The sequence below is a fragment of the Gorilla gorilla genome, chromosome X, assembly GCF_029281585.2.
Source record: "Gorilla gorilla gorilla isolate KB3781 chromosome X, NHGRI_mGorGor1-v2.1_pri, whole genome shotgun sequence".
NCBI classification, from domain to species: Eukaryota; Metazoa; Chordata; class Mammalia; order Primates; family Hominidae; genus Gorilla; species Gorilla gorilla.
Genome location: NC_073247.2, coordinates 57,305,501 through 57,329,628, shown reverse-complemented (window position 1 = coordinate 57,329,628; position 24,128 = coordinate 57,305,501). Strand labels below are relative to the sequence as shown.

Sequence of the window (24,128 nt, the reverse complement as noted above, 5' to 3'; positions counted from 1 at the left end):
AGTTGAAACAAGAAAAAGATGCCCTTTCTCATGACTCCTAGTCAACGTCATACTGGAAGTATCAGCCTGTACAATAAGGCAGCAGTCCCCAACCTTTTTGGCACCAGGGACAGGTTTCAATTTTCCACGGACGGGGGAAGGGAGGATGATTTTCCAGATGAAACTGTCTGTTCCATCTCAGATCATCAAGTATTAGATTCTCATAAGGAGTGTGCAACCTAGATCCCTCACATTAGCGGTTCACAACAGGGTTTGTGCTCCTATGAGAATCTAATGCAACCACTGATCTGATAGGAGGTGGAGCTCAGGCAGGAATGTTTGCTTGCCCACTGTTCACCTCCTCCTGTGTGGCCTGGTTCCTAACAGGCCACAGACTGGTAAGAGTCCACAGCCTATTTTTTGTAGAGACAGACAAGCGGCTTCTAAAATTTATAAAGAACAGCAAAAGAACTAGAAGAGCCAAAAACACTTTTTTAAAAAAAGAATAAAATTGGAGGAATAATAACAATTGAATTTAAAACTTACTATAAAGCTATAGTAATCAAGATAGCGGTGTTGGCAAAGTGATTAAAAACAGACCAACAAGCTGGGCACAGTGGCTCATGTCTGTAATCCCAGCACTTTGGGAGGTTGAAGCAGGTGAATCACTTGAGGTCAGGAGTTTGAGACCAGCCTGGCCAACATGGCAAAACCCCGTTTCTACTAAAAATACAAAAATTAGCTGGGCATGGTGGTGGGCACCTATAATACCAGCTACTCGGGAGGCTGAGGCACGAGAATGGCTTGAACCTGGGAGGTGGAGGTTGCAGTGTGCTGAGATCGCACCACTGTACACGCCAGCCTGGGAGCCAGCGTGAGACTGAGAATAAACCAACAGAACAAAAGAGAGACCAGAAACTGACCCTCATAAATACAGGCAACTGATTTTCAACAAAGATGCAAAAGTAAATTAAAGACATCCATATACACAAAAATAGACCTTCACCTAAACCTCATTCCATTTACAAAGATTAACTCAAAATAGACATAAATGTAAAATTATAAAACTTTTATAAGCAAGTTTTTCTTATGAACATAGAAGAAGGCCGGGCACGGTGGCTCAGGCTTGTAATCCCAGCACTTTGGGAGGCCGAGGCAGTTGGATCGCTTGAGATCAGGAGTTGGAGACCAGCCTGGCCAACATGGTAAAACCTCACATCTACTAAAAATACAAAAAAAAAAAAGGCCGGGCGCGGTGACTCATGCCTGTAATCCCAGCACTTTGGGAGGCCGAGGCGGGCAGATCACGAGGTCAGGAGTTCGAGACCATCCTGGCTAACACAGTGAAACCCCGTCTCTACTAAAAATATAAAAAATTAGCCAGGCGTGGTGGCAGGCACCTGTAGTCCCAGCTACTCGGGAGGCTGAGGCAGGAGAATCGCTTGAACCCGGGAGGCGGAGCTTGCAGTGAGCCGAGATCGCACCACTGTACTCCAGACTGGGTGACAGAGGGAGACTCCGTCTCAAAAAAAAAAAAATTTGCCAGGCGTGGTGGTGTGCGCCTGTAGTCCCAGCTACTCGGGAAGCTGAGGCATGAGAATTGCTTGAATCTGGGAGGCAGAGGTTGCAGTGAGCCAAGATTGTACCACTGCACTCCAGCTTGGCTGACAGAGCCGAGACTCCGTCTTAAAAAAAACAAAATGAAAATCTTGCTTAGTGAATGACACCATTAAGACAATGAAAAGCCAAGTTACATACAAAAAATATTTGCTGATAAATCAAATAACCAAAGGATTTTTACCCAGACTATTAGGGAAAAAACCTCAAAAACAACAGTAAGAAACAACCCAACTTAAATAAGCAAAACACTTGAACAAATACTTCTCTGAACTAATACTTGGGCAAAATACTTCTCTCTGATGGGTTTGACAAAAGTCATGGATTTGAAATTAGCCCAGCATTTTTTTTTTAATTTTAAGGATGTGAACAACGCTGCTTCCAGCTTTCTACATCCTGGGGCAGAAGCTGGCCGAGCTAATTACTTTTTCTAAAACACTTTATTGTGAAACATTAAATAGTAGATTTTTTGTTTTTAAATAATCACCAGGAAAAGTGGGTTGAAATTTTTTCTTCCACTCCTGTTCTCAATCCACTCCACCCCATCCTCCCTGGTATTTTAAAATTTTGGTTCACACTTCCTCTGCAGAGGATTCCCTATACTGCATACGAAGTTGGCACTTTGATCCTTTTGTATGAATGGGAATCACACCTGGATTACTTCTGAGTTTGAATTTTTATTGTAAGATGTTTCATGCTTCTTTCAATAAAGTTGTCAAGCTGACTCAGAATACTTATAAATACCAGAATTAGTGAACCATGTTTTAACCTCTTCTTCTTGGTTCTCTGCATATTTCAAATTTGTGTGTTTAATATTCAGTGGTCTTATACTGTATATAACTAAGCTTTTGTTAATGTGAAGGAGTTCCACTCTTTTGCATGACTCCATTTTTAGTTCTTTGGGTAATGACAAGGCAGACTGCCACCCTCCGTTTGGGCTCTGCTCTCCATTTTTATTCTGGACAACTGCAAATCAGTGATTGATATTAAGAACCAGTGGAGCTAGTTTTTGACAAAGGGGAGAGGGAACATGGGGATGTGCAGGGCCAAGCACAGTGCCCACAACACAATGGCCATTAGCTGAATTTGTTGATTTGATTATGCTGTTCAGTAGTATGAAAAGGAAAAGTATTAAAATCTGTTAGAGAAAAAGAGGATATACATGAGCTATAGTATATTTTGCCAAAGCTATTAGATTTTTGAGGCAGCTGATAGTTTATCAATTTTTATTGCTATGATATAGTTATTTTATGGCCATTACTAGGAAAGCCAGATTATAGAAATATTGTTTAACAAGAAAGACCCCGTGAGTCTGTTTGCCATGGATCTCCTAAAACAAAGGCTCTTAATGTCATCCTCTCAGCTTATAGACAGAACAATAACATGATACGAAGGAACATTAGTTTCTCATTTTGTGAGAGAAGTCCCAGAAAGTCTTTCTGCAGTGTTCTTGAGTACCTGCAGAGGTATCCAAAATTATTCCTGTGAAGACCTCTTCAAGTACTAGCATGATCACAAAGGTATTTGAAGGTGCTAGCACAGCATCAAAACCAACAGTCAGTAATGGATTTCAGGGACTCTGTACAGGATGGGTCATGACCCACAGGCAATGTTGTAGAATGTTTGGGTATCGAAATATAATTTTCAAAATCAAAAACATGACTCATACAAATGTAGACTGAACACATGTCAAAGACATTTAACTTATTAGGGAACTAACAGGATTTAAAGCTTATTCAAAGAATATTTGAGAGACTTGCTATATATAGGCCTTGAAAGAATGCTCGAATAAAATTGCTAAATTAGACAGAAAAGTGGTTATGCCCTATAGGAAAATTAATCTGTAGTCTTTAGGATAATTTCTTCTACCAAACAGAAAATTTTACATCTCTACCAGGCAAAAATCTATAAGTTAACATGTTGCTTGAAAAGGTCTCGACTCTAATCATTAGTGAACAGTGAGCCAAACAAAGATGCAATCCCCTAGAGAACTAAGTAATTCTTGGGTGGGCCCGTCAGCCAATGCTCCAGTACGACACTGAAAGGATGTTCAGACATCCTTTTGCTTTAAGTTTTAAGTAATTTCTATTAACAGGGGACTAATTATTTTGTAACTAAGTCTTTGAAAGTAAAATTAAGGTCCTAGGGGGGGCCACCTTTTAGAACAGTGTTGTAGTGCTTACGTATTTTTACTTTACACAGGCATTTCAAAACAGTCATTTATTTACCTTTTAAACAAATCATAGAATCTTAGAAGTCAGATCAGATCCAGCTATCTTCTAGTACAAGAATGCTTTCTTTAGCAGCCTTGACAGGTGATCATGAAGCATTGGTATACAAGGAAGAAGGAAACCAACATTGAGTGCCTATTATATGCAAGTTTATTTTCAAAGGGCCAAACTTCTTTTCACATAGTAACATGTTACCTATATATTTAGCCACATTTATCAAATAAATGGATTTCTTCAGCATAATTGCTTTGATTACGCTTTAATTTAAAAAATTTATATAGGCTGGGCGTAGTGGCTCATGCCTGTAATCGCAGCACTTTGGGAGGCCGAGGCAGGTGGATCGCCTGAGGTCAGGAGTTCAAGACCAGTCTGGCCAACATAGTAAAACCCCGTCTCTACTAAAAATACAAAAAATTAGCTGGGCATGGTGGCAGGCACCTGTAATCCCAGCTACTCAGGAGGCTGAGGCAGGAGAATCGCTTGAACCCGGGAGGCAGAGGTTGCAGTGAGCTGAGATCGTGCCATTGCATTCCAGCCTGGGCAACAAGAGCAAGACTCTGTCTCAAAAAAAAAAAAAAATAAATAAATTTACATATACTGTAATTTACCCTTTTTAACGTACAGTTAAAGTTTTGACAAATGTATACTATTGTAATCACTACCACAAACAATATATTAAAAAGTTCCAGGCATAATTGTTTTTAAAATGTCAATTAATCAACAGGCATTTATTGACTACTGATGTGTCTAGTAGTCACTGCTTAGTCTTTAAGTGGAGATATGCCGGGAATGAGAAAAGGCATAAGTAAAAGGTATTATGCCTGCCTCCAAAGAATTCCCATAGTTTAATCATTAAACGCATTGTCCTACACATAAACCAAGCACCAGATGCAGGAAAACACAGGCAATCCACTAGGTAATCATCTGTGTGAGATGTGGGCTCTACTTTTGACATTGCCACCATGTGACTTTGAATAAGCCATTTATTATTATTTCTTATCTGGGCCTTCCTTTCCTCATTCATAACTAGAAGGGGCTGTCTCAATTTCTAAGGTTCCTCCTAATTATAAGCACATGTGATTCAGGTAGTGAGCGTTCAGGGTATGGATGGGGGGCTGGAAAGTTGAGAAGAGCTTTATGGCACTGAGGTGGTCAATGGGTTGACCCCACAGGGTTAGAGAATAAGGGTAAGTAGGAGGGATGCAACATGGAGCTGAGGTGGGGTGTAATGAACTGTCTGTCATAGGGCTGTGATGGGGGCAAATGGATGGATGCTGGTGCAGTGGGGCAAAGAAGAACTTCAAGGTGTTATTCTGGAAGAATGTGTTGAAGTCAAGCTTTGAACTTTTGTGAGAGCCAAGAGGACTGGGAAGTTTGGTTGTCTATTAAGCAAAGAGAGGAGTGACACCACAATGACAGTAATCCACAACAGTCTTTTACTGAAAACCTGCCATGGTCATGCCCTCTAGGCCCTGGGGATATAGCAGTACAAACCCTTCCCTTTCAGTTATTTATTGCTATGTAATTCACCCCAAAACTTAGTAGCTTAAAATAATAACCATTTTATTAGCTCACAATTCTGTGGATTAGCAATTTCGGCTAGAATCAGCTAGGTGGTTGTTCTGCTGGTCTTTTCTGTGGTCCCTCATATGGTTACAGTCATCTGCCAATGTGACTGGGGCTGAATGTTCTAAGATGGCTTCACTCACATATCTGATGGCTGGTTGATGACTGGATCTCTCTCTCCCTCTCCACACCATCTCTCTTCCTCCAGCAGGTTAGCTGGGGCTTCCTCACATGGTTGCCTCAGAATGGAGAGTAAGAAGGAAGCTACAACACTTCTTGAGACCTAGGCTCATAAGTCATCTGGAGTTACCTGTGCCATGTTTTACTGACCAAAGTGAGTCACAAGGACAGCCCAGATTCAAGGAGTAGAGAAACAGACTCCACCTCTTGTTGCGAGGATCTGCAAAATCACACTCTAAGTGTACATACAGAGATGAAAGGACATTGTAGCCAGTAAGTACTCTACTACACTATCCCATCTGGGTAAATGAGTGTTGAGCACATTTAGTCCTGTGGGGCTTCAGAGGTGGAAGAAACCACTGTAGTGAAAAGATGAGCTTTTCACTGGGTCCTGAAGAACACACAGGATGGAACACTCGGAGCAATATGGAGAACACTCCAGGCAGAGGCAGACGGTCAGAATGACTCATGGTATGTTTAGACTCTAGTGAATACATGCTTGGACAGAGTGGCTAGAGAAAAGTATTTGAGAGGAGTCAAGGGTAGTGGGAAAGATTATGACTGGGTATGGGGGACCTTGAATGTCAGGTTCTAGAGGGTACACACGCTACTTACTGTGCAGTGCACAGCCAGAGGTCAGTGGTAGCCTAGTGGTGAGGGTGGGAAACAAGGGTATAGTGAAGAAGCCTTTTGAGTCTGCATCTTTATGGACAGCAGTCCAGAAGGAAGTTGAGTCGGACTTGGAATATGGTGACACAGAGATTATGGGAAGAAAGTAGCCTAGAGACAGTTACCCTAAAGGCAAGTGTCTACATGGATTATCCTTAAGAGGCTAAGGGGCATAATTGGAGCTCTTTCAAGTAAGTTTATTTAGAAGTCTAAAAAAGCTCCTTCTTGCATGTTAATTTTCTAATCCATACTATCAACTAAAGAAAGAAAAAAAAGTTTCTTCTGGATTTATGTTAGTTATTCCAAAGAGAGCTAAATTTAGGCTTATCACACACACATACACAAACACCGCTCCTGTATAAGTTTCATGCGAGACAAGTAGGATACAGCTGTTTATAGTCAAAGTTTTGTCTATATTTGAAAAGACAAAATTCCTGGTGTTAACATTGTTTAAGTGGGCAAGGAATCATGAGGAAGGCTAGAAACCAAAATGGAGCCAGAGAAGAGCTGTCTGCAATCTACACTCTGAAGCCATACTTTACCCAGGCAGACTGTACAGCCACACTTTTCACAACGGTAGCATGGCAAAGCAGCAGTTTTGACAATCTGCAAAATGTATATTTCTTTTCCTAACTATTGTTTTCCACAGGAAGTATGTGGCCATTAGATCACGCTACATGCAGCTGGGGAGGGTGGCTCACACTTGTAATCTCAGCACTTTGGGAGGCTGAGGCAGGAGAATCACTTGAGGCCAGGAATTTAAGACCAGCCTGCACAATATAGTGAGACTCTGTCTCTACAAAAAACAAAACAAAACAAAACCCACCATTTAATTAGCTAGGCATGGTGGTGTGCACCTGTAGTCCTAGCTACTCAGGAAGCTGAGGTAGAACAATTGCTTGAGCCCAGAAGTTCAAGGTTACAGTGAGCTATGATAGCACCACTGTACTCCAGCCTCGGTGACAGAGTGAAATCCTGTCTTTAAGAAAAACCAAAAAACACAAATAAGAACATGTTACATGTAATTTTTTTTACACAAAATGATAATCGATATTTGGTTTGTTAATTGAATAAGAGGCAGCAAGTCCCCTTCAGGTATTTGTGGGAGATAAGATGCAGAGAACCTGAGGGTTTTCTATCACTCTGTCTAGCTGCATACCTGCAAGTCACATGTATACAAATAGGTCACAGAGTAAGGAAGTATGGCATTAGGTGCCAAAGTGAATAGAAAAGACAGGACTTAATGAGGAAATATGTAGTAGGGGATGGCATCCAAAAGAATAGAGTTGGGGGTAGTGGAAAATCTCTCGCTGAGATAGAATTTACAGGAATTTGGAAGAATTGGCCCAGGCAGGATTGGCAGGGCAAAGAGGGAAGGATTTCCCAGCTGTAAGGAAAGGTGCAGGTAAACATGAGTGTTGGATTGTTGATGGTACGGGGGAGGGAAGGCAGTGCAGAAACAGTCCAGAGATGACATCTCTTAAGATTGTGTGCTCAAGACTTTTTGTTCCACCCAGTTCTGCTGAAATCCCAGATAAAGAACTGTCACAGTTGATGGACTGTACCATGTGAAAACATTACAAAATGATGAACAGACAATAAAAGAACATTTAGGTTCCTTATTGCAAATGCTGAATTTCATCCACTGCCTGGTGAGTGAATGGGTAGTCTTCTGTGTGCACCTCATAGGATACAGGAAAATTCTCCAGGGGAAAACATATCCTCTCTGCCCTTGGTGCCTGCTCAGACTGAGCCAGACCATACTATGTGGCAGTTATGCAAGAAAGGGTCTCCACTGCATTTTCTAATGGTATAGTGCTCTAGGGCAAGACTTGCTGAGTATTTCTGTAATTCCGACCTCAATGTGTTTCTCAAAACTGGGGAGATTAAGCCAGGTGGTGGCTCCCGCCTGTAATCCCAGCACTTTCTGAGGCCAAGGCAGGTGGATCTCCTGAGCTCAATAAGTGTTCACTGATTCTGAGCTACTTTTTGCAGCTTCTTCCATGAAATATAGCAATGTATTCAATTTTCGGTGAATCTGATTCTTCAGTGTTGACAGGGCAAGTCAAACCACCAAACTTGGGCATCTGGTCCAACCTTTGGATGTTATACAAGACTCTCATACATCTATGTTCCTAAACCTTTTCACCACTGAGGACTTCTGAAATTTTCCCCAGGGACAACATATTTTGAAGGCTTGCCTACCAAACACGCCACACTTATAGATTACTTAATTTCTCCATTTTAATTCATCAAAGATGAATGTTTCTCACAAAAAGGGTTCTATTAAACATGAGATAATAATATATTCAGTATGTCATACATTGCTCAGCATTTTATCCTTAATATGTCATTTATTTCACACAACAATACCAGTGGTTAACTTCATTTTACAAATGAGGAAACTGAGGCACAAAGAGGTTAAACTGACTCAAGGTTGCAGAGCTAGTAAAAAGAAAAAGCAGGATTCAAACTTGGGTCTCTGCTACTCTATCCATCCTAGCATTCAAACTCTATCTAACTAGTTTTACCATGAATGGTAGTACAATTCTAGCCATCATACTCCCAGGTATCTATCCTAGAGAAATGCAAACTTATATGCACACAAACACATGTACATGAATTTTTATAGCGGCTCTACTCAATCACCAAAAACTGGAAACAACTCAAATGCCCTTCAACGGTGAATGATTAAACAAGCTGTGGTATATTTGGACAATGGAATACTACTCAGCAATAAAAAGGAACAAACCATTGATATATACAACTTGGATGAATCTCAAAAGCATTACCCTGAGAGAGGAAAATGAGACTCAAAAGATTACAGTTTGACTCCATTTATGTGATATTCTCAAAATAACAAAACTGTAGTGATAGAACACAGATCAGTGGCTGCCAGAGTTTAGGATGGAAAGAGAGTATGACTAAAGAGTCAGCACAAAGGAATTTTTTGGGGTAATAGAACTGTTCCGCACCTTGATTGTGGTGGATTGTGGTGGTGGTTGCACTGATGTATTTATGTGTTAAAAATCCACAGAACTGGGTCAGGTGTGGTGGCTCACGCCTGTAATCCCAGCACTTTGGGAGGCCAAGGTGGGAGGATCACTTGAGCCCAGGAGTTCAAGACTAGCCTGGGCAACATAGTGAGACCTCACCTCTACAAAAAAACTAAAAAAATTAGCTAGGTGTGGTAATGCGTGCCTGTAGGCCTAGCTACTCAGGAGGCTAAGGTAGGAGGATTGCTTGAGCCCAGGAGTTCGAAGCTACAGTGAGTGACAACTGTGACACTCCAGCTTGGGCAACAAAGTGACACCCTGTCTTAAAAAAAATAATCCACAGAACCATAAATAACCCCAAAAAAGTCCATCCTACTGTATAATTTTTTTAAGTCAATAGGCCAGGTGTAGTGCCTCAGGCCTATAATCCCAGCACTTTGGGAAGCTGAGGCAGAAGGATTGCTTGAGCCCAGGAGTTCAAGACCAGCCTGGGCAACACAGTAAGGTCCCATCTCTTAAAATAAAATAAAATAAAATAAAATAAAATTAGCTGGGCATGGTGGTGTACACCTGTAGTCCTAGCTACTCAGGAAGCTGAGGTGGGAAGATTACTTGAGCCCAGGAGTTTGAGGCTGCAGTCAGCTATGATAGAGCCAGTGCACTCCAGCCTGGGTGATGGAGTGAGACCCTGACTCTCAAAAAAGAAAAAAAAAAGTCAATACGTCATCTTTTTTTTTTTTTTTTAGACGGAGTCTTGCTCTGTTGCCCAGGCTGGAGTGCAGTACTGTGATCTCGGCTCACTGCAAGCTCTGCCTCCCAGGTTCACGCCATTCTCCTGCCTCAGCCTCCCGAGTAGCTGGGACTACAGGCGCCTGCCACCATGCCCAGCTAATTTCTTTCTGTATTTTTAGTAGAGACCGGGTTTCACTGTGTTAGCCAGGATGGTCTCGATCTCCTGACCTCATGATCCCCCTGCCTCAGCCTCCCAGAGTGCTGGGATTACAGGCGTGAGCCACTGCGCCCAGCCAATAGGTCATCTTTTTGGTCACTACTAATTTCTGTGTTTCCCATTTACTACAACATTTCCACTGACCACTAATGCAGGATTTAACAATTAAAATAGCTATACTATAAAGTGAAACAACCATCATCAGGTCACACATCCCCACTGAATGATAATAGTCATCTCTTTAAATAAGCATTCCTTAAAAGTTAAATAAATTTGAGAGCTTGTTCCCTTAAAAATAAAAGTATTTACTAAGTTATTAGATGGCATGATATTTCACACAGCAATTTCTACAGTCAAACAGAAATAGTAATCAAAATTAACCCTGGGAAGGAGAATGTGATAGGATGAGGATGTCAAGAACAACCATGGCTCTTTCTACAATTTTTCAATTTTTTGCTAGGATGCATTCATGTATCATTAGTATAAAAATAGAATTCTTAAAAGAATTAAACCTTTCTAGATTGAAATGGAGATACTGTGCAAGTTGTAATATCCTTCCCTCCATGGGGTTTCCACTGCCCTTGGGGACCCCTTGGTTATTCCACTTACCAAGTCAGGTTTGTATTCTACTCAATACCTAGTGCCTCACTCATAGTACAGTGGGCACTCAACAAATGTCTGCTGAAGCGAACGGCACCTGGCGATGTGGATAACAAAAATGACAAAAACATGGTCACTAACAAAATCTACAATCTAAATAGATAAAATCATGCTCTAATTTTCAGTGACGCAAATTACTGAGTGCTAATGACATATTCAAAAACTACAAAGGCATACATTGAATTTTGGAAGAGAGCAAGACAAACGTATAATGTTTAAGTGGTATAGAGGATTTTTAAGCCTAAAACAGGGAGAAACCAACCTAGAATCAATTATTCCTGGCTCCCTAGTCATAAAACCATAAAATTCAAGAGAGTAAGAAAAAGAAAAATAAAGGAAAACTAACCTGTACTGAGTTTCTATGTACCATGCACTGCATTAGACATTTATATAGATTAAAACTTCCAGGTTTCAGCTTGGATATAAAGCACTGGGATGCTACCATCTCCACTCTCACTAAAAGAAAAATGCTAGACAAACTGAAAAGCAACTACTTTTCTTCAATATGACAGAACTGAGGTCCTAGGACAAACCACTATCCCACAATCCCAATATATGGAAATACTCATACCCGCAGGGAGACACAGGATCCGAGCATATAAACTTGTAGGAGGACCAAACTAGAAGTTCTGACAAATTACTGGAGACCAGAGTATGAGCTGGCATGAGAGTGTGAAGCTTGTAAGAGGTTGCTACACTCTTACAAGCTTTTCCTACAGGAATTCCACCAGGCTCTCACAGGGAAGATCAGGGAAAAATCTCAGAGAAAGCGCCCACCATGGTGCTGGCTAGCTGGCTGAGGAAAACAGCACCCACTGTGAAACCTACCCAGATCCCTTTATCCCCAATACAGAACAAAAAGGCTTAGTCTTCGGAAGAAGGACTTGAAACCCATGGTTGGAGAACACTGGTGGATACCCACTGCAGCTAGGGTAAAGGAACATGGGAAAAAGAAAAAGAAGCTCCAGTCCAGGAGGAGGAAAAGGAAATCTTGCCAAGGACACACTAAAGACCCAGGCTCTAGTACCTGTCTAAGTAAGGTTTAATCAGATCATCAGAGAACTCCCTCTTTCCCTACTAACCACAACCTGGCAAACCAGCTCCATGGTTAAGAACAATAGAATACAACTGGGAGAGCTGTTAAAGATAGCTCTTGGGAAGCAGAACAAAGTAAAAACCCAAAGCTAAGCCAAGAGTCAAAATGAATGTATCACTAGAGAAATCAGAAATCTCTGGTGCCTGGTGGAGCACAGTGGCTCATGCCTGTAATCTCAGCACTTTGGGAAGCCAAGGCAGGAGGATCGCTTGAACCTAGAAATTCAAGACCAGACTGGGCAACACAGGGAAACCCCATCCCTACAAAAAAAAATTTAAAAATTAGCTGGGCATGGTAGCATGCGCTTGTGGTCCCAGATACTCAGGAGGCTGAGGTTGGAGGACTGCTTGAGCCCAGAAGGTTGAGAGGCTGAGGCTGCAGTGAGCCATGATCGTGTCACTGTACCCCAGTTTGGGTGACAGAGCAAGACCCTGTCTCAAAAAAAAAAAAAAAAAAAAAAGAGAGAGAGAGAGAAAAGAAAAGAAATCTCTGGTACCCACAGCAAAACAAAACAAACCCAATATCAAACAGGTCAAATCTTGCTGGGCGCAGTGGCTCACACTTGTAATCCCAGCACTTTGAGAGGTCAAGGTGGGCAGATCACCTGAACCCAGGAGTTCCAGACCTACTCTGGGCAACATGGTGAAACCCCATCTCTACAAAAGATCTTAAAAACTAGCTGGACATGGTGGAGCACACCTATAGTCCCAGCTACTTGGGAGCCTGAGATGGGAGGATAGCTTGAGCCCAGAAGGTCGAGGCTGCAGTGAGGCATGATCACGCCACTGCACTCCAGCCTGGGTGACGGAGAGAGACCTTATCTCAAAAGCAAAAACACAAAAACAAAAAAACACAGGCCAACTCCTGACCAAATTAACACAAATTCCCATAAATATGTTCTTCTCCAAACATATCAAATATTTACCTAAGCATCTCCTGCCCATGTTCAGCTTTCAGCATATTTAGGAGGCGTAACAAAAGGCAAGAAAACACTCCAAGTGACAAAGGAATTACTAAATCCAGACTCAGTAAATGCAGATGTTGAGACTATCAGAAAAAAATGTAAAAGAACTATGATTAATATCTTAAAGACTCTAATGTAAAAAATAGACAATATGCAAGACCAGACAGATAATTTCAGCAAAGAGATAGAAACTGTAAGAATGAATCAAAGGGAAATGCTAGAAATTAAAAAAAAAAAAGTAAGAAAAACAATGGGCTGAACAGTAGACTTGACATAGCCAAGGAAAGACTCAGTGAGCTTGAAGATCAAGGTTATTGATCAGTCAATAAAAATTAAAAAGAGACTAATGAAAATACTGAAGAGCACTCAAGAACTGTGGGGCAATAACAAACAGTATAACACACTTGTAATTAGAATCCCAGAAAGAGAAAAAAAAAAGAACAAGATAGAATTATTTGAAGAAATAATGGCTGAGAAACTTTCCAAAATTAGTGACAGGCAACAAACCACAGATATAATAAAGTTTAGAGAACACAAAGCAGGGCAAAAATGAAAAAATTTTAAAAGCCACACTTAGGCATATCATATTCAAGCTGCTGAAAACCAAAGACAAAAAGAAAATCTTCAAAGTAGTCAGAGGAAAAAAGACACATTAACTATGGAGGAACAAGGATAAGAATTAAAGCAGCCTCAAACTAACGCGGGAACAGACAGCCAAACACCACATGTTCTCATTCATGGGTGGGAGAGTCGAACAATGGGAACATATCGACGCAGGGAGGGGAGCATCACACACTGGAGTCTGTTGGGGGATGGGGGACTGGGGGAGGGATAGCACTGGGAGAGGTGCCTGAAGTGGGTGATGGGTTGATGGGTGCAGCGGGCCACCATGACGCATATATACCTATGTGGCAGACGTGCACATTCTGTACATGTATCCCAGAACTTAAGGTATTAAAAAAAAAAAAAAAGAATTACAGCAGCCTTCTCATCAGAAACCACATAAGCCAGGCAATGGTGGAGTACTATGTTGAAAGAGGAAAAAAAACTGTCAACCCATAAAAGTGTCCTTTCAAAAGTGAAGGAAAATGAAAACTTTCTCAGACAACCAAAAACAGAGAATTTACTGCCAGCAGATCTGCCCTCAAAAGATAGGTTAAAGGAGATTCTTTAAGCAGAAAGACTGTGATCAAGGTAGGAAACCTGGATTACCATAAAGAAATGAAAAGCATTGGAAAAGGAATAAATGAAGGTAGAATATAATCTTTTCTTTTTAAACATTTGAAAAGCCAATTTCCCAAACACCAGCTAAGGGCCAATCGTGCACGTTGGCCTTCTAAAGATAGCAGCCTCAGGTCTGCTATGTTAACTCTTTTCTGCACAACACAGTATATTAAAAAAAAAAATCCTACAACATCATACTTGATGGTGAGAGATGGAATGCTTTCCAAGATTGGAACAAGTTAAGGATGTCCTCTCTCACTACTACAACTCTGAAAAAGAAGAAAAAAGCCAGGCCAGGTGCAGTGGCTGACACCTGTAATTCCAACACTTTGGGAGGCCAAAGCAGGAGGATCACTTGAGGCAGGAGTTCAAGACCAGCCCAGGGAACATAGCAAGACCTTATCTCTGCACAAAAAATATTTAAAAATAGGTGGGCATAGTGGCATGTGCCCATAGCCCCATCTACTCAAGATGCTGAGGCAGGAGGATCACTTGAGCCCAGGAGTTCAAGGCTGCAGTGAGCTATGATGGGGCCACTGCACTCTAGCCTAGGTGACAGAGCAAGACCCTGTCTCTTAAAAAGCAAAAAAAGCCAGATGTGGTGGCTCATGCCTGTAATCTCAGCACTTTGGGAAGCCAAAGTGGGAGGACTGCTTAAGACCAAGAGTTTGAGACTAGCCTGGCCAATACAGTGAGACCCTGTTTCTATAAAAAAATTTTTTTAAAAATTAACTTAAGCATACCCTGAGAGAAAGATTTTAAAAAGCCAGAGTACTCTATTACCTGATTTCTAGGCTTATTATAAAGCTATAATAATCAAGACTGTGTGTTAATGGAGAAATGATAGATATATAGATCAATGCAACAGAGAGCCCAGAAATAGATCCACAGAAGCATAGTCAACTGATTTTTGACACATATGCAAAGGCAATTCAATGGAGAAAGGGTAGTCTTTTCAACAAGTGGTGCTGGGACAACTAGACATCCATACGTGGAATCACATTCATGGCAGGAGAATATAAAATGGTAGAACCACTTTGGAACATAGTTTGGTAATTTCTGTCAAAGAAAAATCCACTAATCCCATTCCTACGTATTTACCCCAATAAACTGCAAACTTATGTCCACACAGAGATCTGTACACTAATGTTTACCACAGCTCTATTGATAACCACCAAAAAACTGGTAACAACCAAGTCGTCCTTTGACAGGTGAATTAACAAACTGTGGTACATCCATACAATGGAATAGTATTCAGTAATGAAAAGGAACAGGCTATTCATTCACATAATATGGATGAATCCACTAAAAGCAAGACCAAAAAAAAGGCTACATATTGCATGATTCCACTCATGTGATATTCTGGAAAAGGCAGAATTATAGTTAAAAATTCAGAAGTACACTATTGTGAGGCATTTCTAGGGGGAAAAACTGGCTAGATTTTTTTTGAACAGGAATAGCTCTGATCAGGTCAACTCGGACAGGAGTCTATGGAATTTTGCATCACTATATATCATCTCTTTAAAAAATGTATTTAACTTTTAAAATAAGAAAATATATTCACATTGCTTAAAATTCAAAACACATACGTAAAAGTTTATGTAGTGAAAAGTCTCCCTCTCACCCTCTACCTGCTTGGTCATGCATGTTCCAAAACTATCAGTGTCTTCAATATTCTTGATTAACCCTTAGGATATCTTTTGCTACTACGAGCAATACTCCAATTAATATGCAAATATTTGTTGAATAAATTCCTGGAAGTGTTTGCGGGGTCTAATGATGTGTGTGTTTATAAATTTTGATTGCTCTTTCAAGTCACTGACTTTTAAAATGTCAGAGATTTTTAATTTTTATCCTAGGAGGAAAGAAGAAAAGCTAAGATTCTATCACCAGGCAATTTTCTGAGGGAATGTACATCTCTAAGACATACAAAATGAGCCTTGTATAGTTTCCCACACATACTTCCTAGGGTCCAGTTGCATTTTCATGTAATATATTTCAGGCCACAAGCTGTTGTGAAGCCTATTTCAGTTATGCGGAAAGTGTTACTTCTGAGATCTTCACAAGCAAAGGTCAAAGGCTGATGCCCCAAATTGGTAATTCCTGGCCACTCACTTCACAGTACAATGATGGATTTCTCACTGCAACCACAGGAAGATTTTTAAATCTTAACCAATTAAAACACATTTACAGAGAATCCCTTGTCCTTATTACCAATGCTCAAATAAGGATTTCCTCTCTTAGGTACAAATTATAAATCATATAAAGGTTCCAAGGAAAGACTGCAAATGTTTCTTTCATCTCTTAAGTGGTGGTGGTTCCCAAATAACGGTCTTTCGGCTTGACCACAAAACCTAGTAGAGTCTAATACACTAGGGTTTTCGTGATAATGCTTGAATGGAAGGTTGAGGAAATCTAGAGACTCCTTTGATAATAGCCACACAAGATCAGAAAGCAGTTAAGCCACTCACAAGAATATCTATGTCCAAAACCACACTGTCTGCCTTTGGCTTCTTCCTAGAAAAACCATCACTCCATTCCGCACTTGGTGGAAGAGGTGTTACCAATGGCACAATCACATTATTTAGTCTCTAGAATACACTACATTCAGAAATGGGTGTTTAACAAGATTTATCAAAGCTTAACAGCTTACATTCATTGCTAATTATTATGAATTATTGCAGTAATGGCCCCCAATTTTTTCACATCTCCCTGTATCCACACCTTTGAATGGTCACCACCCACAATGACTCTGGGCTTGGCCACAGAAGCACTTCCATGCTTTAGCTTATGGGACAAAAGCAAATGTGACACAGCAAACATTTGAAAAGTGCTTGTGCACTGGTGCTTGCTCTCACTTGCTACTCTGTGACTTCAAGACCACCATGTTAATAAGTCCAGACTAGCCAGCTGGAGGGCAGACCACATAGAATGGAGATGAACCATCCCGGCTTAGGGCCTCCTAGACCAACCAGCCTGCCAACCACCAGATGTGTGAGTAAGGCTATCCCAGATCATCTAGCCACCAGCTAACCACCCTCCCCCAAAAAGCTAATTGACACAGGCTACTTAAAAGTAAATATGTTTGTGGCCTAGTACTTATGGGAAGGGGAACAGAACACTGGTTTTCCTCCTGTGAAGTTTACTCTGTAGATAAGAAATAGTTTCAAACAGAAAAACTTCCAGTACCTGGATGAGAATAAATAAATATATAAGTATTGAAAAAATACTTAAGTCTTCCCAGATTCTAACAAATGTGCTGTCTGCCATCACAGATGGCACACACATGCAAAAAACAAAAAACATAAAAAAATTTCCATTTAGTCACTGAAGTATCTTTATCATGATATATTTAAACCAAAGTCTTATACTCGACAGTTCCATTTCTAACACTGAACAACAACTCAGGTTTCCAGGAATTATGTTTTCTCTCAATTCTACTTTTTCCCCATGTGACAGGGATCAGTGGGAGCTGAAAGAGCTCCCTTAATGCAGCCTAAAAAGCATCAGCTATATGAGCCTAATTAAACCTCCTTCTAGAAGCATTCTGAAGGACCAGCTTCTTCCAGCATCATAGAAACTCTTTTTAGCCATGTTAATGGCAGTCAATAAAAACTGTTTAAGACCTATGCATTTGGTCCAGAGACATTGCCTCTATTGGATAGCAAGGTGGGACACTGAAGGGGAAATGACTTTCTTAAACCATTTTTGTTTACGCCTCACTATATGCTTCCCTGGATGAGAGAGGATGAGAGAGGATGAGAGAGAGAGAGAGAGAGAGAGAGAGAGAGAGAGAGAGAGAGAGAGAGAGAGAAACACCTCTCATTGTACTTGGAATAAAACACAAGCTCTTTAATGAGGTCCCGTAAGGCCCTGTCAATCTTTCCCTGCCCACCTCATCTCTCTTACCCCAAGTCCTAGCCAAACCTCTGTGGATCCTTTCCACATCTCTCTTCCACCTCAGTGCCCTCACAACACCTGCTGCTACCCCTGCTTGGCAATCCCTTCTCTCTAACCTTTACCTTGCTTATTCCTGCTCATTCTCAAGGCTCAGGGCACCATGATGGTCTCCCTCACAGGGACATTCTACCTTATACTTGCTGCGTGACCTTGGGCAAGTTACCTTTGCTTCACCTTTCTGAGTCTCACACCTCAGAGAGAGAGATCCTCTGTTAGTTAAGCACTTAGCACAGTACTCGGGACACAGGAAATGTTTAAGAAATCATTGGTGCTGTTATTGTTATTATCCTATACGGTAATGTCCATCATAGCTCTTAGTGCAATTAGATATTTATTTGTTGAAAAAATAGAAACACACCGCGCCACCCCCGCCCCCGCCCCCACCAGCTTGGATCCCACCTTAATACCTATTACTTTTCAGGCAATTTCCCCATACATTGCATTTTTGTAGAGTAAGATGAAATGAATGTTTACAGAGCATCGATCAATTCTCACTACCACCCTCAGAGATATGGTTTGACAAAGAAATTGAGGCACAGAGAAGTTAAATAACTGGCCAAGAGCAAGTGGTAGAGTTAGGATTTGAATCCAAGTTGGCCTGACCTCACAGCCTGTGCTGGGTATATGACACCAAAGGCTTCTCTAACTCATGAACCTTGTCGTCTAAGAGCAGGCCTCAGAGAAGACAGATCTTCATAGTTACACCCATCCCAAATGACTCCCAGAGATCTACTTATCAGATCCTTAACCAGGATGGTGCTCCCATCACTCCCTGTGAACCACTTCAGCAGAGCACTCTTCCCCCTGACTGTGAGAAGATGACTTAATTCCTTTCCACTGGAAGTTGAGCTGTTAAGGGGGTATCTTTCACCTCTTATACCCCTAGCAAATAGAAGGTATTCAATACATGTTTGCTGAATGAATTAAATGAAAATCTTGGAGAATATATTATTGTTGCAAAGTTGGGGAGTGGAGTGAATTTTCATTAACAATATTAAAGTTTGGCATAGTTAAGAACAAACTTGACAAGAATGGTGAGAAAAGTGGTGAGAAAAGTGGAGTTTATCTTAACCACTTTTACAATCGATAATGATTTCTATATCTAGCCCTAGAGATTCTACATGGTTTATAAACTGTGTGCTTCACAGCTGTAGGTAGACTTTGCTCTACCTCTGGACCCTGCCTCACCACCACTGTTCTGCTATACCCAGTGGCTGCAACTGAGCCACTGTTCAGGACAGGATGCCCTTGATAAGTACCAATCTCTCAGTGATTACTAACAAATGGCTTGAAAGAAACAATAAATAATAAATTACAGTGATTACTAACAAATGGTTTGGAAAGAGAAACTAAAAGAGCAAGTGATAAAGCAAATGAGAGCAAACCGTTACTAATTGGGAATATAGTGAGTTCTTTGTACTATTCTTGTAACAGTTTGTAATTATCAAAATAAGTTTTTAAAATTTAAAAAAGAATGTGTCCCAGAAGATTCCAACACACAAAGTCTAGTGTATTGGCCATGCTGGTATCATATTTTCTTGTCATGTGTCTCAGAACAAAACAAAACAAAACAAAACAAAAAAAACACATTCTAGGCTTGGGTTTCCTTGCCCATCAGCCAATACCAAGGGAAAAGGAGCTCCTTGGGTAGCAGGGCACAGCCATGGTTCCTGGGTTTTGGCAAAGATTAAATTATTTGCTGCTTGAAAAGCATTGATGAACTCATAGGTGTTTCCTATTGGTCAAAGCCACAGTACTATTTCCTCACACCAGGTCCTTCATTCAGTCGGCTGTCTTCTGACTTATCACCTTCCTTTTCACAAGCCTAGCTATGAAATCGGGCAAGTTTTTCCCAGGACCCTTTTTTTTTTTTTTTACTTTCTCCCAAGAAAAGCACAGAGGCAGTTCTAATGGTAAGAATATTGCTGTTATTATCTATGGAAAGACCTACAGGAACAAGGCAAAAATAACCATGGGGGAGTCATAAAGATTCCAGAAATCAGAAAACTCAAAGTGGTAGTTATTTGGTTTGTAATGACCACTTACTTGCTAGTACCTGTTTATTTGTTCATCACTTTTACCCATTCACCCTAGATCCTCCCCACCACACAAACCAGAATGCTTCAGCTTTCCCAGCCACTGTAACTGGAACAACAGAAACTTGTGAGCCATTAAAGTGTCCCCATGTTAGGAGAGTGCCAGACAGGTGTCACCTAACACTCACTTCTCACCTATATTGTGGGACTAGTCAAGATCATAGTAAATCATACCTCAATGAGAGATTTTCTTAATGTAAGACAGCATATTACCTCTGTCTTCTCAGCTCCTATTTTGTGTAAGCTCCACAAGGAGGTAGGTGCATTATGTCCCATGATAATGCTCAGCTTCATTTTTGGACTGGCTCTCTGTAACTCTGATCAAGGCTTGTAACAGCCCTCCCTAATGCCATGTCTTTACCAGCACCTGATGCCTCCTACCTCCCCCACCTCTTCCAAAATACTTGCCTAGTTCCAGCCAGACCTCAAAGCAGTGGGCAGAAAGAAGATATGGCTTTGTGTAGGTTAGGGGAAAAAAATGGGTTGTTATGGTTGGTGGAACACAAGAGAGGGAAAAGACAAGCGTTATTAAAGGAGAGGACAATACTAAACCTACAAGTCTTCAACACCCTTTCTTCTTTAACTTTCACCAATCCATACTTCTTAGCTATGATGCCAGCCCTGCACCATCACCTGTCCTGCTCCTGGGAATCTCCCCTACGGGCCTGAAGGTGGGTCACAACACTTCAGGGAGGAGTGGGAAGCCTTTCTCTACTTTTTTCTACCTATGACCAGATTCACATCGCATTGCCGAGGGCAAGCAACATGACTCAGAGAAGAGGGGAGAGAGAAAGTGTGAATTCTAGAGCCAGACTTGCACCCCTGAGTATTCCAGAATTGACTGGACAGAAAGCAAGGCAACAATATTGGGTTAAAAGCTATTCTCTAGCAAACAAAAGCATAAAGAAGAGCACAGCTGGAGAAAAGGTGGCAAAGACGGTGGCTAACATCGATTGAAAGTTGAATACACGCTGGGCACTGAAACACTTCTCAACGATCTCAGGTAATCCTTGAAGAGAGGGTATTATCCTTTTACAGTTCAAGTATTTAAGCTCAGAGCTCACTTTAAACGAAAGAGAAAATGATATGTTAAGGAGGTAGAATACTCCTAGGTTAAACAAAAAAGAAAAAAAATCTATTTTTACTTATCCGAAGAGTAATCACATGATGCTACAAAAGCATGAGAACCACACTACTCAAAGGGTACGAAGGCCGGGACCCATATTCCCATTGTCTACAGATGTTTTGGAAGTATTAAACTAAATAAAAACACAATGCTTTGTTCAGACCAACTCCTCTCTCAGCCCTACTCTTTCTCCCTCCCAGCCTAGGCTGACAAGAAGTGGCTAAAGGGAAAGTATTTAACAGGAGAACTGGTCTGGGAAAGTGGATTGTGGGTTGCTTAAACTAAGCAAAGACGTTGTGCAACCAGTTTTTACCTAAATTATTTTTCATTACTTCCCAAGTTTAGAGAGCAGCAGTTCACTTTATCAGACTGAAGACAGGGAATGAGGTCGCCTTTCCCTCCAGGCCACCACTGGAATCACCTTCAACACGGTTTTGACTTCTTACACAATCAGACGGCGGGAGGGGGGAATCTCATCCTCAGCTTCACAGATAAACGCACCTCACGGCACACACACACAAACAACTCGCGCACATCTGAGGCCACGGATTTCCTTGCAACTCAAAGTCGGAGAAGCGGCCAAACAAGTTTCTTGCCAAATCCCTAGTAGCCACATATGTCCCAGGGCTGCACAGCGATAAAAACTTTGAAACATGCCTCCACATACCACCATTGTGGTCACTCACTCCAGATCCCGCCACCCCCTCCTCACAAATAACAAACGCAGGCTGCCCTGTGCAATTTAAAGCTAGACTCCACCGAAGCACTGGCTCTGCTGTGAAAAGCGGGAGAAAAAGATTGACGGCTATTAAAACAACAACAAACAAACAAACAAAAAACAAAACAAAACAAAAAAAACAAACTACGGCCCCCGGGGCGGAGGGAATAAAACGAACTCGAAAGCTGGAGAAAAGTTAACTTTGCCTTGCCCAGCGGTGGGAAAATTTCCCCGGAAGACTAGCAAAGCCCTCACGATTTTCCCACCCCGGGACCGCCCGACGCTCGGCGGCCACGGACCCGCAGTTCGAACAATGCCGCCAGCGGGAGGGAAAGTTCGCCGGCCCGCCGGGCGCCCGCGCTCCCGCCGGGTGGGCACCCGGGCTTCCCGGGGTGCCTCGCCGCACCCAGCACCACCCGTTCTCCCCTCTCCAGGCACTCGGTTCTTTCCGCCCCCCAACATCTAAACAGCCAGGGCGCGCCCTCGCTCCCTGGAGCATCCGACCCCTGGCGGCAGACAGAGCAGGTCCTCCCGCCACGGGTCCGGCCCCGTCAGCCCCGAAGCCAGGCAAAGGGCAGGAACGGAGGAGGGGGCGCCAGGAGGGGGCACCGGAGGAAAGAGCCGCAACAGTTATGGCGCTCAATTCCTGCCCGGTGTAGCCGGGAGCTGCAGCCGAGCTCGCGCGTCCGCCCCCGCCCCCCGCCCCCCGCCCGGGCCACCAGGCACTACCCGGGCGGGCAGAGGGGCCACCAAGCACTTTACCTCAGCCCACACACGCTCTCGGCCCCAAGGCGCCGGGGACGCCGGAGGCGACCACGATGTGGAACCGGAGCGACCCGGAGCGCGGCGAGGCCGGGCCGGGACTGTGCGCTCCGCGCCGCCCGCTTCTACTCCCGGAGGCCGCCGCTCCCGCCGCCCAGCCGGTGCGACGCCCCCAACCTCGCCCGCGCCGGGTCCGGCCTCCGCGGCGCCTACCTTCGCGCAGCTGGCTCGCGGCTCCTGCCCGGCTCCACGCCGCGGCCCGGCAATGTGCCGGGTGAGTCCGGTCGGAGTGGTAACCGCCCCCCTAACCGCTCGCTTTCTTCTCTTCCCTCCCTCGCACCTGCCCCTTAATCCCCTCCTCGCCCCCGCCCCCCGCCGGGGCCGCCCCCCGCGCCTCAGCTCCCGCCCTCGGCCCTCGTCCGCCCGGCCCGTCAGGCCTCAGCGCTGGGCAGGCGGTTGGGCGGCGGCGGCGGCTGAGGCGGCGCGGAGCACTATTGTATTCCTGACACTGTGCGCTCCCACGCTCCGCCTCTTCCCTTTCCTTCCTCCCCCAACCTCTCCTCCCACCCACCGCCGGCCGCGCTTGCCCTACCGGAGCGGCTCCCAGCCGTCTGCCGGCCGCGCGTTCTTCTGGCGGGCTGGGCGCCGTCGCCACCCGCCGCCTCGCCGCCCCGCCCACTCGGCGCTCCCGCACCCGCGGCGCCGCGTTCCAGGTGGGCTCCCCTCCCGTCCAGCTGGGTGCGCCACTGCCCGAGACGCCCCAGCCCCGCCGAGCGCTAGAGAGGACGAGGTGCAGATGCCTCGGCTGTGTTGAAATACAAACTAAGCTTTTCATGGCCCCTTCCAACTCTGAAGTTCCAAAGTGGGACTCTCATACATCAACTCGGTGGCCGCTATTGATTTATGTCGCTTGTGCTTGAATTACCTGTAATAATAAAGCCAAGGTGGCTATTAACATAATTCATTTATTCAGTTGCCAGCACAGGTGGTTTGTGATGTTGTGTGGCTTTTTCGATGTGTCCACTGGTTAGGCTATCGCCCACAGTTATTTGATCGAATGCCAATCCAGGTGTTGCTCTGGAGGTATTTTGCTGATGTAATTAAAGCTCCTAATCAGTTGACTTAAAGTTAGGGAGATAATCCTGGATAATCTAGGTGGGCCTGACGGAATCAGTTGGAAAGCCTTTCAATCAGGGCTGAGGGTGCTGAGTACGTCAGAGAAAGAGAATTTCCCCTATGGATGACACGTTTGGCCTATGTCCATTGGTTCCAGCCTGCTCCTGATCTTCCCTTCCTGACTGTATGCCCTACAGATTTTGGATTTACTTGGCCACC

The 24,128-nt window shown here is 43.1% G+C and overlaps 1 protein-coding gene across 3 annotated transcripts in view; it reads right to left on the bottom strand.

Moving 5' to 3' along the window:
- JADE3 (jade family PHD finger 3) overlaps positions 1-23,477 on the bottom strand; it is a 150,096-nt gene extending 126,619 nt beyond the window's left edge. Inside the window, exon 1 of one of the 3 annotated variants that reach the window (XM_055375642.2) lies at positions 23,386-23,477. The gene's annotated coding sequence lies outside the window, so the exon portion shown is untranslated. Of the gene's footprint in view, positions 1-22,793; positions 22,956-23,006; positions 23,306-23,385 lie in introns of those variants that run through there. The other 2 variants (XM_031006012.1, XM_055375641.1) reach the window with 2 other exon arrangements.
- Between the last annotated feature and the right edge of the window lie 651 nt (positions 23,478-24,128).